At 47.0% G+C, this 21,197-nt stretch overlaps 2 long non-coding RNA genes across 9 annotated transcripts in view; one reads left to right on the top strand and one right to left on the bottom strand.

The window, feature by feature from the left end:
• Window positions 1–5,660: 5,660 nt before the first annotated feature.
• On the bottom strand, window positions 5,661–7,475 carry LOC119304007. Its single transcript, XR_005148048.1, has 2 exons — window positions 7,137–7,475; window positions 5,661–5,976 (listed from the first exon to the last, which is right to left on the bottom strand). It is a non-coding gene; the product is annotated as an uncharacterized LOC119304007 (long non-coding RNA).
• A 608-nt stretch (window positions 7,476–8,083) lies between these two features.
• Window positions 8,084–21,197, top strand: part of LOC119329810 — a 24,251-nt gene continuing 11,137 nt past the window's right edge. For 4 of the 8 annotated variants that reach the window (XR_005159786.1, XR_005159773.1, XR_005159772.1 and 1 more), the window contains exons 1-3: window positions 8,084–8,414; window positions 8,586–8,657; window positions 10,188–10,374. This is a non-coding gene — a long non-coding RNA (uncharacterized LOC119329810). The remainder of the gene's footprint in view (window positions 8,415–8,585; window positions 8,658–10,187; window positions 10,375–21,197) is intronic. The other 4 variants (XR_005159781.1, XR_005159785.1, XR_005159774.1 and 1 more) reach the window with 4 other exon arrangements.

Raw genomic sequence — 21,197 nt, 5'->3', positions numbered from 1 at the left:
TAGATTAAGGTACACTGGTGTGCAAAATTGATCTTTGGCCTCATCATGGCCTCAAGGAAATTGTGCCACTACTTCCAAGCCCATGAGATTACGGTTGTCACCCCCTTTCCATTGCAAAGGATACTCCGGAACCCAGAGGCTACTAGCAGAATAGTGGAGTGGTCTTTGGAGTTATCCAACTTTGGCCTGAAGTTTAAGAGAACCTCAAGAATCTAGAGCAGGGCATTGGCAGAGTTTATTGCAGAATGGATGCCAACCCCTGATGAAGAAGTGATGGAAATAGTTATTCCAGACAAGGAAGCGCCTCAAGAGTAGATCATGTATTTTGATGGTGCTTTCTCCCTACAAGGTGCAGGGGCTGGCATGATTCTCGTGGCTCCCACTGGCGAGCACCTGAAGTACGTCGTCCAGATGCATTTTCCCTAGGAGGAAGCAACCAACAATACAATAGAGTATGAAGGGCTCCTTGCCGGGCTCAGGATTGCAGTTGAATTGGGAATTAAGAAGTTGATCATTCGAGGAGATGCGCAACTTGTGGTGAGAAAAGTCAACAATGATTACCAAAGTCCATTGATGGAGGCATACGTTGAGGAAGTGAGAAGATTGGAGGAGCGCTTTGACGGATTGCAAACAGAGCATGTACCCCGTGCAGACAACAACATAGCAGATCATCTGTCAATGTGTGCTCCGCAAAAGCTTCATGTGGAACCAGGAACTTTTGTTCTCCATCTTACTACGCCCTCCGTATCCCCGGCAACAATGGCCCGGAAAAAGAGAAAGTTGGACTCCGGTAAGCCTCTCCCGGTAGAGCCCCTAGGGGCTCCAGGCAGGGAACCTGCTAGAAACAACTCCCCATCACTTGCCGGGCTACACCCTCCTGCTGGACACTGGTCACCATGGTCAAGGAACGCACCCCCATGAGTGGGGAGGTGCGGTTAGTCCTTGTTACCGAGCCACAGGCTCCAACTTGGGCAAGGCACATAGTCCACTTCCTCCAAACCGGAGAACTTCGCGATGAGCAAGATGAAGCTGAAAGAGTAGCCCGGAGGGCCAGTATGTACCAGTTTTTCGCTGACATTCTATATAGAAGAAGGCCCATTGGTGTGAATTGAAGTGCATCTGCTGGGAAGAAGGAAAGGAACTGCTGGCGAAGATACACAAAGGCGTGTGCGGCTCCCACATTGGATGAAGGGCATTAGTTGGGAAAGCATTATGGCAAGGATTCTATTGGCCCATAGCCCTACAAGATGTGGTCGAGCTAGTCACCAAGTGTGAAGCCTGCCGGTTCCATTCAAAGAACATCCATCTTCCTACACAAGCTCTTCAGACAATCCCTTTGTCATGGCCGTTTTTGGTCTAGGGGCTCGATACCCTCGGCCCTTTCCCCCGAGCTGCAGGGGGCTTTGAATTCTTGTTCTTTGCAATAAACAAGTTTACAAAGTGGCAGGAAGTAGCTACCATGAGAAAGTTGACTGTTGAGTCAGCTATCAAGTTCTTGAAAGATTTGGTGTGCCGCTTCGGGGTTCCTGCCCCGATCATCACTAACAACGACACCCAATTCACGAGTCGCGCCTTCATGCAATATGTTCATGCCCTCGGAAGCAAGATCTCGTTTGCCTTTGTTGCACATCCCAGAAGCAATGGACAAGATGAGAGGGCAAACGCTGAAGTGCTACGCGGACTCAAGCCAAGAACATTTTATAAGCTGCAGAAATGCGGCAGGCGATGGATCGATGAGCTGCCGGTGGTTCTTTGGTCCCTCTGAACGACACCAAATTGAGCTATCGGACAGACTCTCTTCTCCCTAGTCTATGGGGCAGAAGCAGTTATCCCCACAGAACTCATTTACGGGTCCCCTCGAGTGCTTGTCTATGATGAAGTAGCACAAGATCAGCACCAGCGTGACGATGCTGTGCTACTCAAGGAAAACCGTCTCTGGGCTGCTACGCGGGCTGCACGTTATCAGCAAGCCTTGCGTCGCTATCATAGCCATAGGATTCATAACCGGTGTTTTGAGGAAGGGAACCTTGTCCTTAGGCGCATTCAGTCCGTCAAGGGTGAAAACAAGTTGACGCCAAAGTGGGAAGGCCCTTACCAGGTAGTACGAGTCACCAGACTTGGCGCAGTCCATTTGAAGACCGGAGATGGCATTAAATTGCAAAACTCATGCAATATTGAGCATCTCTGTAAGTTCTACCCATAAGGTGCGGCTGTCGGGCCCTGCGTGGTACCCACCCTTTTGTACAGGCCTTGCCTTAGTTGCATATATCCCCTTGTACAAAGCCAGACGCATACCATGAGCAATAGAGAAATAAACGAAGCGCCGCTCCCCCCCCCCCGACAAATTGCATGCATGCATAAGCATATCATGAGCATTGCACCCTCATATAGATAAGGTTGCATCTGGCATCATTTTCATCTGCATAATCTACTCCTGCTGTGGATTCTGTCCCCAAGAGGAGATGAGAAGACAAGCCAGCACTCTGACCTCCGGCAGGCCAAACGGATAAGTTCTATCTCTTAGCCATATGTGTTTTGTAAGTGTAAACTTGTGCATAGGAAAACCTCGCCGTTTTGTGAAACTTAGGTGCTCCCATCCTTTGAATCGAATGTTGCTTAGGTCGGGATGGTCGCAGTGGCCTTGGATGAAGAAAGATTGGCGGGGGGCTAGTCCCTCATCACAATTTTTTCCCGGCAAGCATAGCTCCCCGGCAGCCAAATAGAGGGTACCGGTAGGATAACCTACCGGGGAAACTCGTTTATTTTAAAATTTAGAGGCATTCCACCTCTGCATCACCATATACATGCACAAGTCCCCGGCAAGGTTTATCTTTTTCATTAGTATGCTTCAAACAAGTACAAACCTTACAGAACACAAACATGGATTCAAGAGATTACATTATTTAAACTAAAATTTGGCAAGTGCCTATAGATTTAAGATTGAAAAAAGATAAGATACCAATAAACTCCACTCCCTGTTCCTCTTAACCCAGGTAGTGCGGTGGGAAGAGAAGGAGGTAGGAGCAGCGCCCAAGCAGAAGTCCATCCCAATCTCGTCATGGCCTGCCGGACGCATCCTGACAAGATCGGGAGTGGCGAGGCTGCGAAGGAGGAGGGTGGAAGGAGCAGCTCAGCAGTGCCCTGGTCACCACCTCCAAGGCCAGCAAGAAGCCCCAGCTCGAGATACAGCGGAGTCATCCACCAAAGCTCAGCTGGAAGACTGCTGGAGGAGGCGAAGGCACCAAGAGAGCGGCCCCCTCCCCGGCGACCAGGAGGCTGGTGATGATAGTGCCGGAAAAGGGAGGGGAAGAACGGAAAGACGAGGCGGTAGGTCGCCAGTACGAGATGAACGCGTCGGTGCGATTGTACTTCCACCTGATGGCCTGCCTCCCTCCTTCTCCATCTTCCCTGGCTTCATCTTCATCAACACCTCTCCGAGGAAACGCCGGCCTCGTAGTCTGGCACTCCTCCCGAAGAGACGGCATGCGGCCAAGATAGCCAGACCGTTCGGGACGTGCCACACCCCACATTGGCGGGCAGGAAGGCGCCCTCCTCATCAACATCAACCCTAGTTCCAAGGAAAGGGGCAGTACTAGGATTTCCAACGATCCCAAGCCCTTCGCCTTGGACATGGACCAGACCCACTCCCCGAGTGCCAGCACCATTGCTTGGCACCATCAACTCCAAGCTAAGGCCCAGGGCCCGGCCCTGGGCTCTCCCTTCCAGCATACTCAAGATGAAGATAGGTGGAGGAAGAGAGGGATGTGGATGAATGCCGCCAATCCTCCCCCGCTCCTCCTTTTATAGGGGAGTTGGGGGATGGGGGCTGATTCCCTGACGAGTAACCACCGCCCTCCTCCACCAATCCCAGATGACCGGGCCCTTGCCTTGGCGCCCATCTGCACCATGCGCCTCCGTTACCTACCCCACTCGATGCATGCGGCATATGTGGCTAAGGATAAGGGTGTGGTGGGAAGAGTGAATTGGCAGTTACCTGCCCATGTGTTAAAGTCATTCATGGGCCATCACAAGAATGGTCCCACCACCATTGGCGTTACGCGACGTTTGGAAGAATCGGAAACTGGCCTGGCCTCAAGATAATGAAGAAGCAAATAAGATCTCAAGAGATGAATCCGCCTCATCACTCTTGCATGTGAACTAATTAGGGCCTACCCCGAAGACGCCCAGCGGCGTGTTCGTGCCAGACCCAGGGGCTTCTGTCGGTGTAACAAACCCTAGGTCTGTTGCCCAGACTGTGCACAGGCATGAGGACAAGTGCACAACACCATGATCAACTCAAGCAAGATGGATCGACTCCCTTTAAGGATTCAAGCACAGATCAAGATGGCTAAAACTAGCCGGAAGGGCAAGATACTACTAAAGGAAAAACTCCCCCAGCTGGGCAGGCGAGCCTGGCGGAGACAATGTTATCCCCGGAAGCGAGCCCCCCCCAAATCGTCCTGGCAGGCTTGCCGAGACTAGCAAAGGCAAGCCACTTCACCGCAGCACCTCACCATGACGTACGTCATCGATCAGTGCGGTGTCAAGCTCCAAGGTGACTAAGCGGCTGTTGTATGCCGCATGGCAGCCACCTCCTAGAGAAAATACCTACAAGCAACACATGTCCTGTGCCAGCAGGCACCAAGCTTGCGGAACGGCCTGACAATGTCTGTCGGGCAGGCTATGATGTGACATTGAGGGCTCTGCCGGGCAAGCTATGATGTGACATTGAGTGGTGCATTTAATGCGCTCTGTCAGCCTGCAGAGTTAGGTATGATAGCACTATTTGCTATCTAATCTGTGCCTAATGACTGATTTGCCACTGTGGTGACCCCTTGACCTATAAAAGGAGGCTCATGGCAAACATAGAAAGGATTCAGACCGTTGTGCACTCATACGCGCGTAGCCGTTCTCATCCCAAGGCAACCCTGCCGGGCAAGAGGGCTATGTTTTCCACCATACTCCACCAAACTAGGAGTAGGGATTAACGCCTTGCGGCGGCCTGAACCTAGGTAAAAACTGCCCGTGTGATCTCTGCCGTGCTGTCTCACGCTCCTCCGCTCTTTGTGCAACGTGACACCAAAAAGGGGGCTAGTAGCCCCATAGGTGGCCATGGTTCCTCATGACACCAAACCATGGGGAAGCATGGAAATTGTTTCCACAACATGGGTACCTCTTGATATATTGATTGTTTCTTTTTCGGTGTACTGAAATCATCAATGAGAAGCATTGCAGAATTAATCTCTCCAAATAGCATCGTTGAAATCTTGATTTTGAACACTATTGGTAGATTCGACGTCAGCAAAGCATTTTTAGCAAAACAACATAAAAACAAGTATAACAGAATATCAAGCACATTAAGATATTCTTGCCTTTCCTAGACGATTGTTCTCACCTGATAGTGTTGGTACACAGTTTGCGACCATTGGAACCAAGGGCTCTCCTAAAGGCAGTTTTTGCACTATTCATCCCCTCCATGACTAGATCCTGGGATGAGAGTTGCAAAGTCGAAGAGGAGGTTATCTTTCGCATGTGAGATGTCCACATGGACCAGAACAATGTTCTTTAGGCATAGAAAATAATTTCTACATAATAATACTCGAGGTACACAATCTATCAGTGCAAAGACCGAAGATAATGGGAGTGCAAAAGAGTGCAGATGATGCGAAAAAACAGGAGGTATGTTTGTTTAACATATATTTCTAGATAACAAATGAGTCTGTAGTTGACTTTTGAGCGAACACTTGAACATGAGACTCAGCAACATTCATGGGAATGATATGGCGATTCATAATTCATTTTCTATATATAGTTCAGTTACATACTGTGACAATTCACACCATAATGGTTGGCTTTGCTGTTGTAGAATTGCTTCAGCATTAGCAAGTTATTCATCCAGCCATGTCCTATTTTCGTTCCAGGAAACGACCCTTCCATAGGGTCCTTCTGAGTCAGGACTTCTTCTATTAGATCCTTCTGGTTTATTAATCGAGAAAGAAAATGTTAGTACCAAATCAATAGAGAAGGTTAAAGAGAGTACAAGGCATAACCATTTCAATTTGATTCATCCATTTGTATAAAAAATCGTGTAATATAATTATTTGCACAAATATTCAAAACAACTTTTACATTCGGCCATTTCTTTACCAGATTATGTGTTTTGTTACTAACAGTAATGATGCTTCATGGCATCACAGAATATATATTTTCTATGGTGATAATTTTTGACAACATTATTACTTGAGTGATATGATTACCAATACTAATTTGATAGGGAACCTAATAGTCTAATTAGTTGTTTCCTCTTTTCATTCCTTGAATTAAACTATAATTAAAATGCTAAAATGTATTTCATCTTCTTTGTGCTGCACATTTGCAAGGGACACATCTCTTAGCAACTGATACAATAGTTGCTATTGGTTTAGTAAGAAAAACTCATAACTGACTTAGAAACAGAAGCATGTTTTCCAGAGAATCCTCAGAGATTTAGCATCTGTCCTTCCAATAGGAATACCCATGCTTCTATTAGCGAGTATTTTTTGTTTGATTTGTATGTCCTGAATAAGTCTCTCGAGGTGCCTCTCATGAATATGCTTGTACATTAGTGGGTAACCAACCAACTATACGGCTGTTAAAAGATTCCTTTCGTCTTTCCGAGCAGATAAAATTTAAAATAAATCATCAATCACAAGCTCATATTGACATCAAAAGTTTAGACAAAGGTATTTTAACACGTTGTCAATTTCTAGACCAAGGTAATCATGTAATACTTAGAATCAAGGCAACACATCTATACCCAAGAATCACTTCTTTATACGTCAATGACTAAACAGTTTCAGCCCTTTACAAAAAATGAAGGGTACGATGCCAGAATAACTCAATCAGACCATGTACCATTCATTAATCAGAGAACGATTTTGAATCTAAAAATGCAAAACAATTAACAAACTGGATCTAAACAAACGTGGCAACTTGCGACCTTATACTCTATTTTCTACAGGTTTACCAATGTAGGAAAGCACACAAACATAGGAAAATAGCATCAAGTGCAACAACGTGAGGCGCTCAAAGGTCTGCCTCATATCCCCTAGATAGAAATCAAAATAAACCAAAATTGACTTGCCACAGGAGCATACCTTGATGTTCAGCATGAGAGGGGAAGGAGCAGACGAGCCCAACATGGGATAGACATAACTGAGCTGCCGGGCACAGATTGGGGCGGAACTTGGTAGTACAGGGATCCTCGTACTGGAACTAGGCCGCTCGCAATGAGACGGTCAGGAGCCGTCAGAGCGGAGATGGAATGACACCTTTCGTACAAGCTTGGCATTGGATCTGAATGGTGCCACCGCCGTCAAGCGAGAGATACAAAGATGGGCGAGAGGGGTTGGTCCAGGAGGGATTTCTTACGCCATTAGATTGGGGAAATTTGGAGGCTGCGCTGCCGCTACCGATGGCTCGAAGAAGAAGGGAACTGGAAGCAAATTTACCAGGAGAGAGGGACTTGAATGTTAAATTGTTTGCATGGATTCCGCTATTACAATCTGTACCCATTCGTATTCAATCGGACGGTCCAGAATCAATTTTTTTATTCTTCTACCACAAGTCCAGATTCTACTCTAGTTGCTCCCGCGTCCAAAAATAAGAAATGAAGCACCCTACAAGCGCTCTCAGAGCTCAGCGATTTTTGACCGTCGGATCAAGCTGCTTGATGTGATTCTGGTCGTCCGATCAAGCTCCGGATTCACTTGCGTTGTCGGATCGAGTCCCCGCCCATGTATCAATGAGTAGTTCTGCTTTCTTGCGTTGTTGCTTACTCTGGTTGTTTAGACCGGGTCTCACTGATGTGTGGGGTAGATCACATGTGGTCCGACTTTATCAGTGGCAGTGTCTGGCGATGTGTGGTGTGCGGCCTGTCCGCTCGTTCCAGTGAGCAAATATCTGCTACCACTGCTGAAATATCCGATCCCCGCCGAGGGTATTTTCAGGTTTTCCTGTTTTCGGCATGTGTGTGGTGGGCGCCGGTTGGCACGTGCATCGATGAGGTGGGGGAGGGTGACTGGCGTGCCCTTTCATGCTTCCTTTAGCCTCTTTCTCTCTCAACGCCCTCTCCTCTCGTCGTTGACCAGCTGATCACTGTCCTCATACTGCCATCATCTCTGCCAATGGGGAGACGCCGCTGGGAACCTTGGATGTCCTACAGACGGTTGGAGTCGTCGCCTCTCCATATCTGAGCTCGATCCACTCTCCCTGCTAGATCCTCCTGTACCAACTACTCACAAGAAGGAGAAGAGGGCATGGTGGTCGTGGGGAGAGGAACATGAGGCCATGGGAGAAGAAGAAGATGGCCCCATGGTTCTAGAGGTTGGTCCTCGCGTCAACTGTGATGGATTTGCCGTGCGATGACGATGAAGGTGATTTTCCTTGTCATGTGTTATTTCTTGTCTTGTCGTCACTGCATCGGATCTAATGGTCTGTTCACCAATTTCCGCTAGGCATTTATTTTGCCCTGTTCTTGGTCATTCCCTACAGCTTAAGCGTGAGTTTGACATTGATTTTGATGTGGATTGATACATCGGGTGCAGGTGCTCGTTCTACTCGTCAGTTCCTCGCTCGATCTGTGCCAGCCTGATGCATCTTCATCCAGGGATCTACAGGTCGACCACTTTTCCTCTCCTTCTCTATGCTCCTCTTCTTTTCACACCTAGGCTTACGATTGTGAAGCAGTGTATATTCTTGTCTGTTTGGGTACGCAATTGGATTCAGTCTATTGTGTGCAGTCTAGCCAATGAGGCGCAAAGGTTGGATTTTAGTGGTCTCCTTTCTTCCTTAATCCTGAAAGATGAGACGAAGCGAGCACCAATGCTCCTCAGAGCTTAGAGATTCTCGGTCGTCCGATCATTTCCTTGATGCGTTTTTAGCCATCCGATCCCCCTCCAGAACGCGCTTGGCCATCGGATAAAAACCTAGACACTAGCAATGAATAGTGTGTGCCCCGATCGTGCCACCACCTGTATAATTGGGTGGCCACCGAGGGCATTTTTGTCATTTCACCTAGAGGTTTATAAAAGGCGACAACTCGCGTGGAGATGACCTATTGGCCTCCTCCTTCCGCACCCGCGCCTCGCTCCTACTCTCGCACTCGTGCCTCCCTCTCCTCTTCCTCTCTCCCCTAGCGTCGCCGCCCCTACCTCCTTCCCCGCGGCCACCCGACCTCCTTCTCCTCTTCCTCTTGCCCCTAGCACTGCCGCCCCTGCCTCCTTCCCAGCCACCGCCCAGCCTGCTCCCCTCACGTCCTTCTCCTTCCACCCCCTCCGATCTGGTGCCACCAAAACCCTAACCCCCCACCCCGGCATCGGCTTCTGCTAGAGGGAAAGAGGAATGGCGAGGTGAGGCAAAGGCAGTGGCGTAGGGGACACAACATCCTCTCCAAGAGCCTCGGTATGGATCCCACCTGACCTTTTCTTCCTCTAGTTTTTATTCTTCTTTTTTTGATGTGTGAGTGCCTGCGGTTATGTGAAGGAAGGCAAATGGGGAAGCTGCTGCGGGTTCTTTTGACCTCCCCTGCCTCATCCCGTCTTTATAGGTGCAACAGGTAGATCGTCCAAAGGAGGTGGATGTGGAGGAGGAGGCCAACACCCCTCACTTGTTTGTTCGATCCAGAGCAGAAGCCACCCTCCATGGATGAGGACGACCACCACAGCAATGGCGGCGCCCCTCACATGGTCGAGCTCGACGGAAGAGCGCTCGCCATGGATGTGTTCATCTGCGCTGGTGTGGTGCAGCCGAGCTTGGCCAACAATGAGGTCGTGTACCTCCACCTTAATGGCTCCTAGCGTGTGTAAGGAAGGCAGCACCCCCATCCACATGGTCGTTTCAGTTTTCAGAGGCTCCCTCTTCTATGTGTGCTGATGACGCCTGCACTTCTCAATGGAGTTGACAAGATGGAGATCCCTGCCATATCTTATATTCTTCAGTTGTCAAAAGCTCACTCAGCTATTCAGATTGCTGCATCTTTTCTTCTTGGTTTTCTTCATATTGATCTATGCTATGGATTATGACAAATAGAGCTGACAATTTTTGCTTTATAACTATGTGGTCGGGGTGGTATTTATGACAATATGCATCTACTGATACTGTTTTGTGTTTGCAGTTTAGAATCTTAACGCTTGATATTGACTTTCCAGGAGATGTATTTCTAATGTCTAGGTGAACCGGTTTACAATGCAGAGATTGCAACAAGAAATAACAAAGAACAATGTGTGTATGTGTGTCAATTACCATGGATAATGCTCAATTCTTCTATTTCCAAATGGCCCTTCACATCACAGGAAAGTTACAATTAGTAAAAGTTAAGGTCAGACTTTGGAGAAGGTAAACATGTATTCTAAATATGGTTAACTCTATGTACCTTTAGATATATGCAGTTTCTTGGGTGACTAAGATGGTGTCGAGGCTGTGGGATTATTTGTATTTTCTGCCACCAAATAAGCTATTACAAAAGGAGTAACAAATGCAATATCTGTTCGGACCAAGCTAAGTTCAAAATTAACTATAAAAACAAACATTTACCAATGAGGAAATCTGAGAGGTAATGTGTTGTTACCGTATATGTGACAGCCTGATTTTTGGCCCTTTCTTTTTCTTTTGTTTTTCTGAGTTTTTTTGCTTGAGTTTTATTTTTCCGTGGCTTTGTGGTCTGGAAACTGAAGAAGATGCCCTCTTCTTTGTTTCTAGAGTGGCTTGTCATTCCCAAATTCTTCCCTAGATCCTGTAATTTTCATCCTAGCCCAAATCCCAATATTCTTTTTATTGGGAATATTCCTTTTCTATTAAAGGAATAACTCAAATTGCCCTAGGTTGTGAAGCAACATATATTTCCCTCACTCCTAAAATTCCCAAATAATTCTCATAAATTGTTTTGGTCATATCTTTCTCAAATATGGCAAAATATTTCATTTGTCATGTTAATCATCATGCCCAATAATTCTTTTCCTATTCTGCCCTAAATGGCACATTGTGAAGCAAGTGCTATTTTCCTTTGCCTAATTGACCTCAAACTGCAACCTAATGTGCCTTGTAATTATTTAATTATGATTTTCCAAAGTTTCTGTCCAGAAAGAAACTTTGTGAAGGAGGTACAAGCTAGGCATATCCAAATGAGTTGCCATTTTGCATGATCTTTCATATCATCATATTATAGCCATCCACCTAAGTTGAGCTCATGTCATGCCTCCATGTGAGCTCATCTTCAATTTTAGATTCTGCCAAAAATTTCAGTTTGTGAAGCAAGTATATTTTATCTTGCTCCATTATGCCTGTAAATTTTTCTAGGCATTCTAGTATCCATATAACCTATCTCCACCCATTTTGGGAATATTTCATCAAGGAATCATTCCTCTAGAATTTTTGCAAGTTTTTGTCCAAAGGAGATGTTTGTGAAGCAAGTACAATTTTGGCTTTGCCAAATGGTATGAGACTTTTTGAGCATCTTCATACGACCAAATGACCCTGCCTCGCCCAAATTGAGCTCAAGTTGTCACTCCATGTGAGTGCATCTTGTTGATCTAGTTTCTAGACCATTTTGGTTAGTTGTGAAGCAACTGCTTTAAATCTTGGTCCATTTCTTGCCCAACTCCCCAGGACTGTAGTCCTCCCTAGCCTAAACCAGCAGACATAACATTTGACCCATAGCATCTCTCTGGTGATCACACTTAGTTGATCAAGTTTACTACAGTAAACTTCAAAGGTTGCTTACCATTTAGCCAGACCAGTTTTCACCAAGCTACCACCGCAGTTGAAACCGCCCCAGGAAGGACTAACCCCTAGACATCATTTGCTAGTTGTTTGCCTCCCACGCATGCTAGTACTGGTGGTGACCACCGATTTGGCATGAAGTGAGCGCGTCCAGTGCTTCTTCTTGCTCTGGCCCCTCCGCCTATCGTTGTCTTCGCGTGCGTGAGCGTGCATAGCAGCTGGCCCACGTCATCGCCGTCCCCCTGGACTCATCTCCCTCTCCCGAAGCCTCCGCTTCAGCGCTTGTCACCGCTCGCCCACGGGAGCACTGTGGCCGACAGCGCATTAATGGCGCCCGGCCTCTTCCTCTGCCCCTCCCTTGGCTCCTGCTGGCCCGTGCGCTCTGTAGCTTGTCCGCATTCTCCCTCGTCGTGTTCTTGCGCCTCCTCGTGATCGCTGCCATTGCCAGGGCCTCGGTCGGACGTGCCCGGCGCCACCCGAGCCCATGCCTCTCGCCCAGGCGATTTATAGCCCCTCCCCTTGCCTCCCGAGCATCCCAGCAGCCTCACCGCACTCCTCTAGGCCCTCCCCACCTCTAGCCCAAGATTGAGAAGCTCTTTGTGCTCGATATCGCTGCCATGGCTGCCATGGTGCCCACCTAAACTTGCGGCAACCAAGCCCTCCCTTTCCTCTTGGCCTTCACCAGAGCCCTACACCACCACTCCAGATCGACCCCGCGCCTCTAGCGCCGAGTCCATCTTCATCGTGGCCGCCGTTCGCTGTGGCCAGTGTCTCATGCAACCCCAAGCTCCCCGGCGGTCGTGTCCTGCTTGGATGGAACCGCCTCATCGCACTGATCACGCCGGTAGGTAGCACGATGCGGGAGGTGGCCGAAGCTGCCTGCAGTCGCCGTCGGCGTCGGCTCTGCCTCGGCCAGGCGCGGGCACGAGCGAGGAGGGGAAGGAGACGACGCCCCTCCCTACCAGCTGGCCAGCCCCTCAGCCCCTCAGCCCCTCAGCCGTTGACCCCTCAGCCGTTGACCCAGCCAGCCCACGTGGATAAGTGACAGACCCCACAGCCCGTGGGACCCGCATGTCAGCGACCCCAAGCCTCGGCCCCGCATCATATGATGTGAATAAGTGGACATGTATTCTGGTAAGAACATTTTCAGCTTCTGAAAGCGTATTTCCTTATATGCGTTTCTGCCTTATCCACTCAGGGACTTGTTTGTGATGATATTTTTGCAGAAAAGTCCCTGATCTTCATCACCTCACAACTTTTACTCGTAACTCCAAATGAGGTGAATCCAATGCCCATTTCTTCGTCTCGTCGAGCCCATTCTGTTGGTCACACTTTCACCATGTGTTAACATTCTGAAAATGACCTTTTGGCCTTGCACGTAAACAACCCCTCTGGGAGAGGACTGTTTCCGGTGAATCTTTCCGTGGCTTCACCGTACTTCTCCCCGATGCCTTCTTCATCCCCAAGCAAGCCACAATACCCACTTGCATGATAGTCATGCATTATCCATGGTTTTAAACTTGAATATTTATTAAATATTTGCTTGTTGAAAAGATGGTAATCGTTGTTCCGGTGATGCTTAAAGTTGCATGTTCACTTTCGTGCTATGTAGTCTTGTACTCTGTTATCATGTTCTACCTGCTAGTATTCCTTTCATATGCTTATGCTTGCAAGTAGTACATGTTGATGTTAGTGATGGTTTTCGGTGCATGACTTACGTCTATTTCGAGTGCCGTTGTATGCATGTTCCATTGCATCTAGTTGGTTAAATGCTTGCATGGTAGCATCGTGGATATGTCTTGCATGATATTTATTGTTGATTCTAGTAGTCATGCTTGGTTTCCATGAGTAGTGTTGTACTTGTGATATTAATGCACGTCATTATGCCATGCGCAGGGGGGGGGGCGACGCGGTGGCGTCTGGTAGGCGACGCCGGCGAGGCGTGTGGCGGCGATGGCAGGGGGGTCGGGGTGGTTCGGTCCCGATCCGATCTGGATCGGGAGGGGGAGCGAGTGGGAGGGGCGAGTGGCTGACGGGGTGGTTAGGGTTTCGGTCGCCCCAGGGGGCTATAGGCACCGGCTGGGCCGGCCTGGTTGGCCCAGAGGCCAGCTGGGCTGTGGCCCAGTGGGGGGGGGTTCTTTCCCTTCTTCTTTTTTTCTGTTTCCTTTTCTTCTTTTTTTATTCTATTTCTTTTCAGTTTTCTTTTATTTTAGTTTTATAAAATTTAAAAGCGACAACTAATTTGGTGTTAATAAATAGGTCACAGCCCCAAATATTCTGGCACCTTAAATAAAGTGTTTTGCATGTGCTTATTATTTTAAAAATCATTTTAGATAATTGTTTTATCGTTGTTTTAGTTTATTTAGTGCATCTAATCATATTATAAAAATGTGGTTTCACCACCATAATTACTTAGGATTTATTGGTCAACCTTAGAACATTTAATTTTTGACAATTGAAAACTTTTATTATTTGCTTGATTTTGAATTTGAATTCGAACGGGATTTGATGCATCAGAGGTTAACAACAGTAATAGTGGTGATGTGGCATCGTTAATAGGGAATTACTGTAGTGTAACTATCCGGGCGTCACAAATCTCCTCCACTACAAGAAATCTCGTCCCGAGATTTAAGAGGGGAGTAAGGGGAAAGACTAGGTTACGAAATTCTAAGATCCTTCTTGGTCTTGGTTACTCTTCTCGAAGAGGTCGACCCATTATATTGATGTCTTCCTTTCTCTGCTTCAGGTCATCATGATGAAGTCATCATCCTTTCTTCGGAAATTTCATCGTACTAACGAAAGATTAAGGGGGTATACCGAAGAATGGATCTCTGCAGGGTAGATTATTTGGTAGACAACAACGAGGAAGGTGGCGGAAAGTAACTCTCGAATTGAAATTCAAGACAATATCGAGAGCAAAGCAAGAAGGTGCAAAATAGAAGTTTCAAGCGCATAGGCAATCGTTCGTTGCCTGAAGCGAAGTGTGAAAGGGGTTTAGAGCAATGGGAATAAGTATTGCGTCTGATACCAGATTGATGATCTCATCGGAAGGTGGCTCGTGAATTACACACGAGGCCACGCGTGAGGAATAACTTTGGGAACAGGGGGTGTACAGGAGAGTCAGGTTTCGATCCTGTGGAACTATGGGTTATGGGCCCACCATGTGGGTTAAAAATAGGAAGGGCGGAGACGTCTTGCGCGATCATGCAAGCAAGGCATGTCAGAGGGTAGCCTGTCGATTAAGTCGACAACAACGTCGATACCAAGGGCGAGGGACGAAGAGAACCATTTTCCTGCTCGTTGAACGAGGCGGGCCAATAGGCAAAGTTCTCGTCCATCGGTGGTTACCGGAATATCATCAACAATCGTAACAGGGTCTTACTGACCAATTATACATCGAGGGGTTTACATAAGCAGTGAATCTTTACTGCTTAGATTATATAGATCACAAGAATGACAAACACAACAATGGAAAGGAAAATATGAATATCAGATTAAACAGAACAATGGAAAGGAAAATGTGTTAAAACACATAATTCAAGGGTATATCCTTCCCAAGGACAAGCAGAGCAAGATATCCATGACAGGATATAAAGTAGAAAACCATTTAGTTAAGGGGGGGAAGAATCTCATGATATTACCCATACAACGGTGTTAGGATAAATGATAAATAAATCTAGCATCGTGCTTCAAATGTTCCTGTTGCAAATCGGAGTACCATTGACATGCTTCGAGATAGCATTGACATGGTCTTCAGGTGAAGATCAGACTTTGGAAACACGAAGGATCCATCAGGAATAACTTGTAGAATAAGTCTTACAATTTCCTCAGGGAAGAATGGCTAAACTTGCTAAAAAGGATACTACAATAATAGGTCCTCCACCCAGGGGGGGGGGGGTGCTAGGCATGACATCATGTTACCAGGTCATCAAAGGACCAATGTTATAACTCTCGAAAATATGTTCCAACCATCATATCTGACCGAGATTCAGATCTGATTGGTGTCAGGATAACTCAGACTCAGGATGCCTGAGAAGAAAGGTGCAACACAAATTGATTAGATGACATTGCAAGATTCTCGGGAAATTTACTACGGATGCGAGTTCCGAAACAAAAGCTCATCATTAAACCAAGGAGAGGGTGAGGAGGTGGCTGATGAACTCAGCGACAATTCATCGAGATTTCCAAAAATGGATTTCCACAATTATGTGAACAAGGAGATAACAGCTGTCAGATCAAATAATATAATGGGGTATGCTTGTGGAACACATACACAATTAAACATTGGTTGAAAAGTGCACCCGAAATATGGGTTGGGTTGCACGACCAATGTCAGAATGGTGAATCAATAACCAATAGCCTGAGGATGAGCTGTCGGCCATTAACTTCAAAGCAATAGGGTTGCTAGGAGTACAGAATCCAAGCAGCACCGTTCACTTGCTAGTATTCCGGTTAGAATCAACATTGGGGCCAAGAAAGAATGGTGATGGTGAGAAGTATCACCATACCAAGAGATTTTAAGAGGCGGAGCACTTCTCACAACCTTCTTGACATAAAAGATGGTAATACTTCAAGGTGAAGTAGAACAAATGCTGGATAGCAAGGAACTCAAGATTCAATCCAAAACATGAACACGTTTGTGTTGAGGGAAGACAAGGATGTGGTCAATGATAACACGATCATCGAGGGGCAAGGATGGTATTTCCCATCATGAATTTGATTGATATCCTGGAGGGAGTTAAAATGTTGATGATGATCACGACAAATTTTGTCGAGAGGCTCCATGAAGATGCAATCGCTCGGCGGCGGCATCAAGCCAAGGGAATGGTGAAGCAAAAGGCTATTATAACCGTAGATAAGATGTCATCCCAAAATTTAGAGTTATCTCTCAAGACAAACAATATGATGGTGAAAGTTCGATGTAAGCTTAGAGCACTGTCGGGATTGTGCCCCAAGGATGAAGGACATAGGTAAAATGGTCAAGCAGTCAACCTGACGATGATGATGTAGTCAATCAGCTGGGAATGACACGATCGAGTACAAACTCGTAAGCGATGAAGATTACTAAGAGTTGTTGAATCGCAGTGCGGACTCGATTCAGTTATCGGTGTTCTCGAGTGACTAATAACTCAGACCCTGGGGGGGGATCCGAGATCGGTGAGAAGCAATACTAGATGAAGACTCGCAGGAAGCAACATAGTTCTCGAGATACCAAAGGTTAATAATCGAGGAAGATCAAAATAGAGGTTGGGCAAGCGTATTGATCTGCAAAAGGCAAGCACTTTAACTTGTCCGAGAAATTGAATCAAGGAGAAAATGTGGTCGGGACCACGACTGCAAATGACCAATACATAAATACCAGATGATTTCATATCAAGGAAATAGTTATTATTACAAGAAGCTTCTATGACAGGATCTACATCGTGTCCATGGGCATGAACACAAAGTTCAAGGTCGACTCCCACTTCTTTAATGCGTAACCTTTCATTCACTTCTCGCCTTCAACGAAATTGTGTATTGAAATTTTATCTGACATAACACTAGTAGAGTATGACCCGTAGTGGTTTCCGGGTTCACACAGTTTAAAGAAAAGCATATGTCCAACCCATCAGGGCCTCCTAGGAACATATACCACAAACTTCAGGAGTAAATAACACAAGCTCGATAGCAGAGCATGGTTGGCAAAGTAGAGGATACAATTTACCAAAGGCGGTATATATCCTAGGAAAGGCTCAAGGTTATTGAATATGAAGGACATTGTCGGATAAAATCCAGCAAAGGATCTGGGGTGAGTATTGACACACAACCAGAGGAAGAAGCCAGGCAAAGACATTGGATTATCGAAACAACTGAATAACTTAGAGCTCAATTGCTAAGGGGTTATGGTTTACAAAGCGAAGAATCAGAAGCAGACGCTCTGATCAAGGATGGATAAGTTCAATAGACTTAGGGGCAAAATCGACGACAATTTAATTGGCGAGAACCAGCTCATGATTAAAACGACGTCTGAGCCGGAAGGATGAATTCTAGGATCCGACTGATGATTGCGTGCATTCGCACTCATGTTGAATCAATAGGATCAAAATGACGGTGGCAAAGAATGCCAATAAGATTACTATACTTATGGGATTAACCATAATGCAAGCAAGCAAAGAATTTCAAAAGCAATAAGTTGCTGAGGATTTTCGGAAGATCGAATAGTATTTCGAAGACCATTGTGAAACACATGAACAACTGGGGGGTGAGCGGATACTCGATAAGTGCGAGAATTATCCATAGGGGTATTCCGGTGACAAGGAACAGCAAGGCAGTAAGCTCAAAGTATTTTCGGAACAGTAAAGAAACTTCGGGGTATCTTGTAATAACAAGATCAATGGGGGATGATCGTATGAATGGCAAGTGTAAGTAGTTATCCATACGGATTTATCGGTGGTCAGGAATAGCAAAAGTGAGGGCACAAAGTCTCGAGAGAACATCAGAGAGTATCTTCGGAATCTTCTGATGTAGCAGGCGATCATCTGAAGTGAGGGGATCTCCGGGAAAAAGTACTTGCGAGAACCTAAAGTTAGTTTTGTTTTTAGCAAAATCGTTTAACCCGAATAGAAGAGAGTTCAGAATCCCAGAGTAAAGGTCGAGGAGTAAAAGATCCTAATACCACCCAATGGCGACGTGGGCCCATGGGCCGCACAGCCCTGTTAGTAAAAGTTTTGTAAAGTCTAGACTCGACTTCGGCCAAGGAGTTGGAAGGGGGATTCCTACAGGCAGTCGGCTCTGATACCAACTTGTGACGCCCCCGATTTAATCGTACACTAATCATGCACGCAAATGTGTACGTTCAAGATCAGGGACTCACGGGAAGATATCACAACACAACTCTAAAACATAAATAAGTCATACAAGCATCATAATACAAGCCAGGGGCCTCGAGGGCTCGAATACAAGTGCTCGATCATAAACGAGTCAGCGGAAGCAACAATATCTGAGTACAGACATAAGTTAAACAAGTTTGCCTTAAGAAGGCTAGCACAAACTGGGATACAGATCGAAAGAGGCGCAGGCCTCCTGCCTGGGATCCTCCTAAACTACTCCAGGTCGTCGTCAGCGGGCAGCACGTAGTAGTAGGCACCTCCGGTGTAGTAGGGGTCGTCGGCGACGGTGGCGTCTGGCTCCTGGACTCCAGCATCTGGTTGCGACAACCAGGTAGAAGGGAAAGGGGGAAAAGAGGGAGAAAAGCAACCGTGAGTACTCATCCAAAGTACTCGCAAGCAAGGAACTACACTACATATGCATGGGTATATGTGTAAGGAGGCCATATCAGTGGACTGAACTGCAGAATGCCAGAATAAGAGGGGGATAGCTAATCCTGTCGAAGACTACGCTACTGGCAGCCTCCGTCTTGCAGCATGTAGGAGAGAGTAGATTGAAGTCCTCCAAGTAGCATCTTCAAGTAGCATCTCCAAGCAGCATCTCCAAGTAGCATCGCATAGCATAATCCTACCCGGCGATCCTCTCCTCGTCGCCCTGTAGAAAAGCGATCACCGGGTTGTCTGTGGAACTTGGAAGGGTGTGTTTTATTAAGTATCCGGTTCTAGTTGTCATAAGGTCAAGGTACAACTCCAAGTCGTCCTGTTACCGAAGATCACGACTATTCGAATAGATTAACTTCCCTGCAGGGGTGCACCACATAACCCAACACGCTTGATCCCATTTGGCCGGACACACTTTCCTGGGTCATGCCCGGCCGTGGAAGATCAACACGTCGCAGCCCCACCTAGGCACAACAGAGAGGCCAGCACGCCGGTCTAAACCTAAGCGCACAGGGGTCTGGGCCCATCGCCCATAGCACACCTGCACGTTGCGTATGCGGCCGAAAGCAGACCTAGCCTAGTGGCGTTCCAGTCCAATTCGGCGCGCGCCGCTCCGTCGTTGACGTCTGAAGTGCTTCGGCTGATACCACGACGTCGGGATACCCATAACTACTCCCGCGTAGATGGTTAGTGCGTATAGGCTCGTAGCCAACTCAGATCAAATACCAAGATCTCGTTAAGCGTGTTAAGTATCCGCGAACGCCGAACAGGGCCAGGCCCACCTGTCTCCTAGGTGGTCTCAACCTGCCCTGTCGCTCCGCCACAAAGTAACAGTCGAGGGCCGTCGGGAACCCAGGCCCACCTCTACCGGGATGGAGCCACCTGTCCTTTCAGCCCCCTCGTCAGAATCACTTGCGGGTACTCAATGAGCTGACCCGACTTTAGTCACCATCTGTATAGTATGTATGTATGTATAGTATATACCCGTGATCACCTCCCAAGTGATCACGGCCCGATAGTATAGCAAGGCAGACTGACAAGAATGTAGGGCCAATGATGATAAACTAGCATCCTATACTAAGCATTTAGGATTGCAGGTAAGGTATCAACAGATGTAGCGACAATGTCAGGCTATGCATCAGAATAGGATTAACGAAAGCAGTAACATGCTACACTACTCTAATGCAAGCAGTATAGAGGAGAATAGGCGATATCTGGTGATCAAGGGGGGGCTTGCCTGGTTGCTCTGGCAAGAGAGAGGGGTCATCAACTCCATAGTCGAACTGGGGCGTCAGCATCGTCACGGGGTCTACCGAAGAGAAGAGGGGGGAGAAACAGTAAATACATAGCAAGCAAGTGCATAACAGGATAACAGGCAGAGCTAGACGTGTTCTACGCGGTAGGAGGTGATACCGGTGAAGGGGGGAAGCATCCGGGAAGTATTCCCGGGGTTCCGTGTTTTCGGGCAGACGAGCCGGAGGGGGGGAAAGTTGCGAGTTCGATAGGTTAGGGGGGTGTGGCGGACGAACGGGTTGCGTATCCGGAATCGTCTCGTCGTTCTGAGCAACTTTCATGTTGAAAATATTTTAATCCGAGTTACGGATTAAAAGGTATGATTTTCTAAAGATTTTATTAATTTCTGGAATTTATTTAATTATTTAATTAATTCGGAAAATGGATTTATGACGTCAGCATGATGTCATGCTGACATCAGCAGTCAACAGGGGTTGACTGGGTCAAACTGACGCGTGGGTCCAATGGGACCCACCTGTCATACTCTGTTAGGTTAATTAGGATTTAGTTAAACTAATTACTGTTTAATTAAGCTAACAGGTTAATTAGATTAATTAATTAAGGTTAATTAACTTAATTAATTTAGTTAATTAATTAATTAATTAAATTTATTTTTATTTTAATTATTGTTTTATTTATTTTTATATACTTTTTTTAACGTTCTGGGGTGGGACCCCCATGTCATTGGCCCCAGGGGGCCTAGCGGGTTCGGGCGCTAACGGGCGGGCGTGGGCGCTGGGCGCCGCCCGAATGCAGGGGCCGATGTGCGGGCGGCCGCCGTGGGCGACGGCCGGTGGCGGCGTCAGGAGGCGGAGCCGGGAGGGCCACTAGGCGACGTCG

This window comes from Triticum dicoccoides, chromosome 1B (genome assembly GCF_002162155.2).
Source record: "Triticum dicoccoides isolate Atlit2015 ecotype Zavitan chromosome 1B, WEW_v2.0, whole genome shotgun sequence".
Lineage (NCBI taxonomy): Eukaryota > Viridiplantae > Streptophyta > Magnoliopsida > Poales > Poaceae > Triticum > Triticum dicoccoides.
Note: the sequence above shows the minus strand (reverse complement) of the source record. Positions and strands in the feature narration are given on the sequence as shown.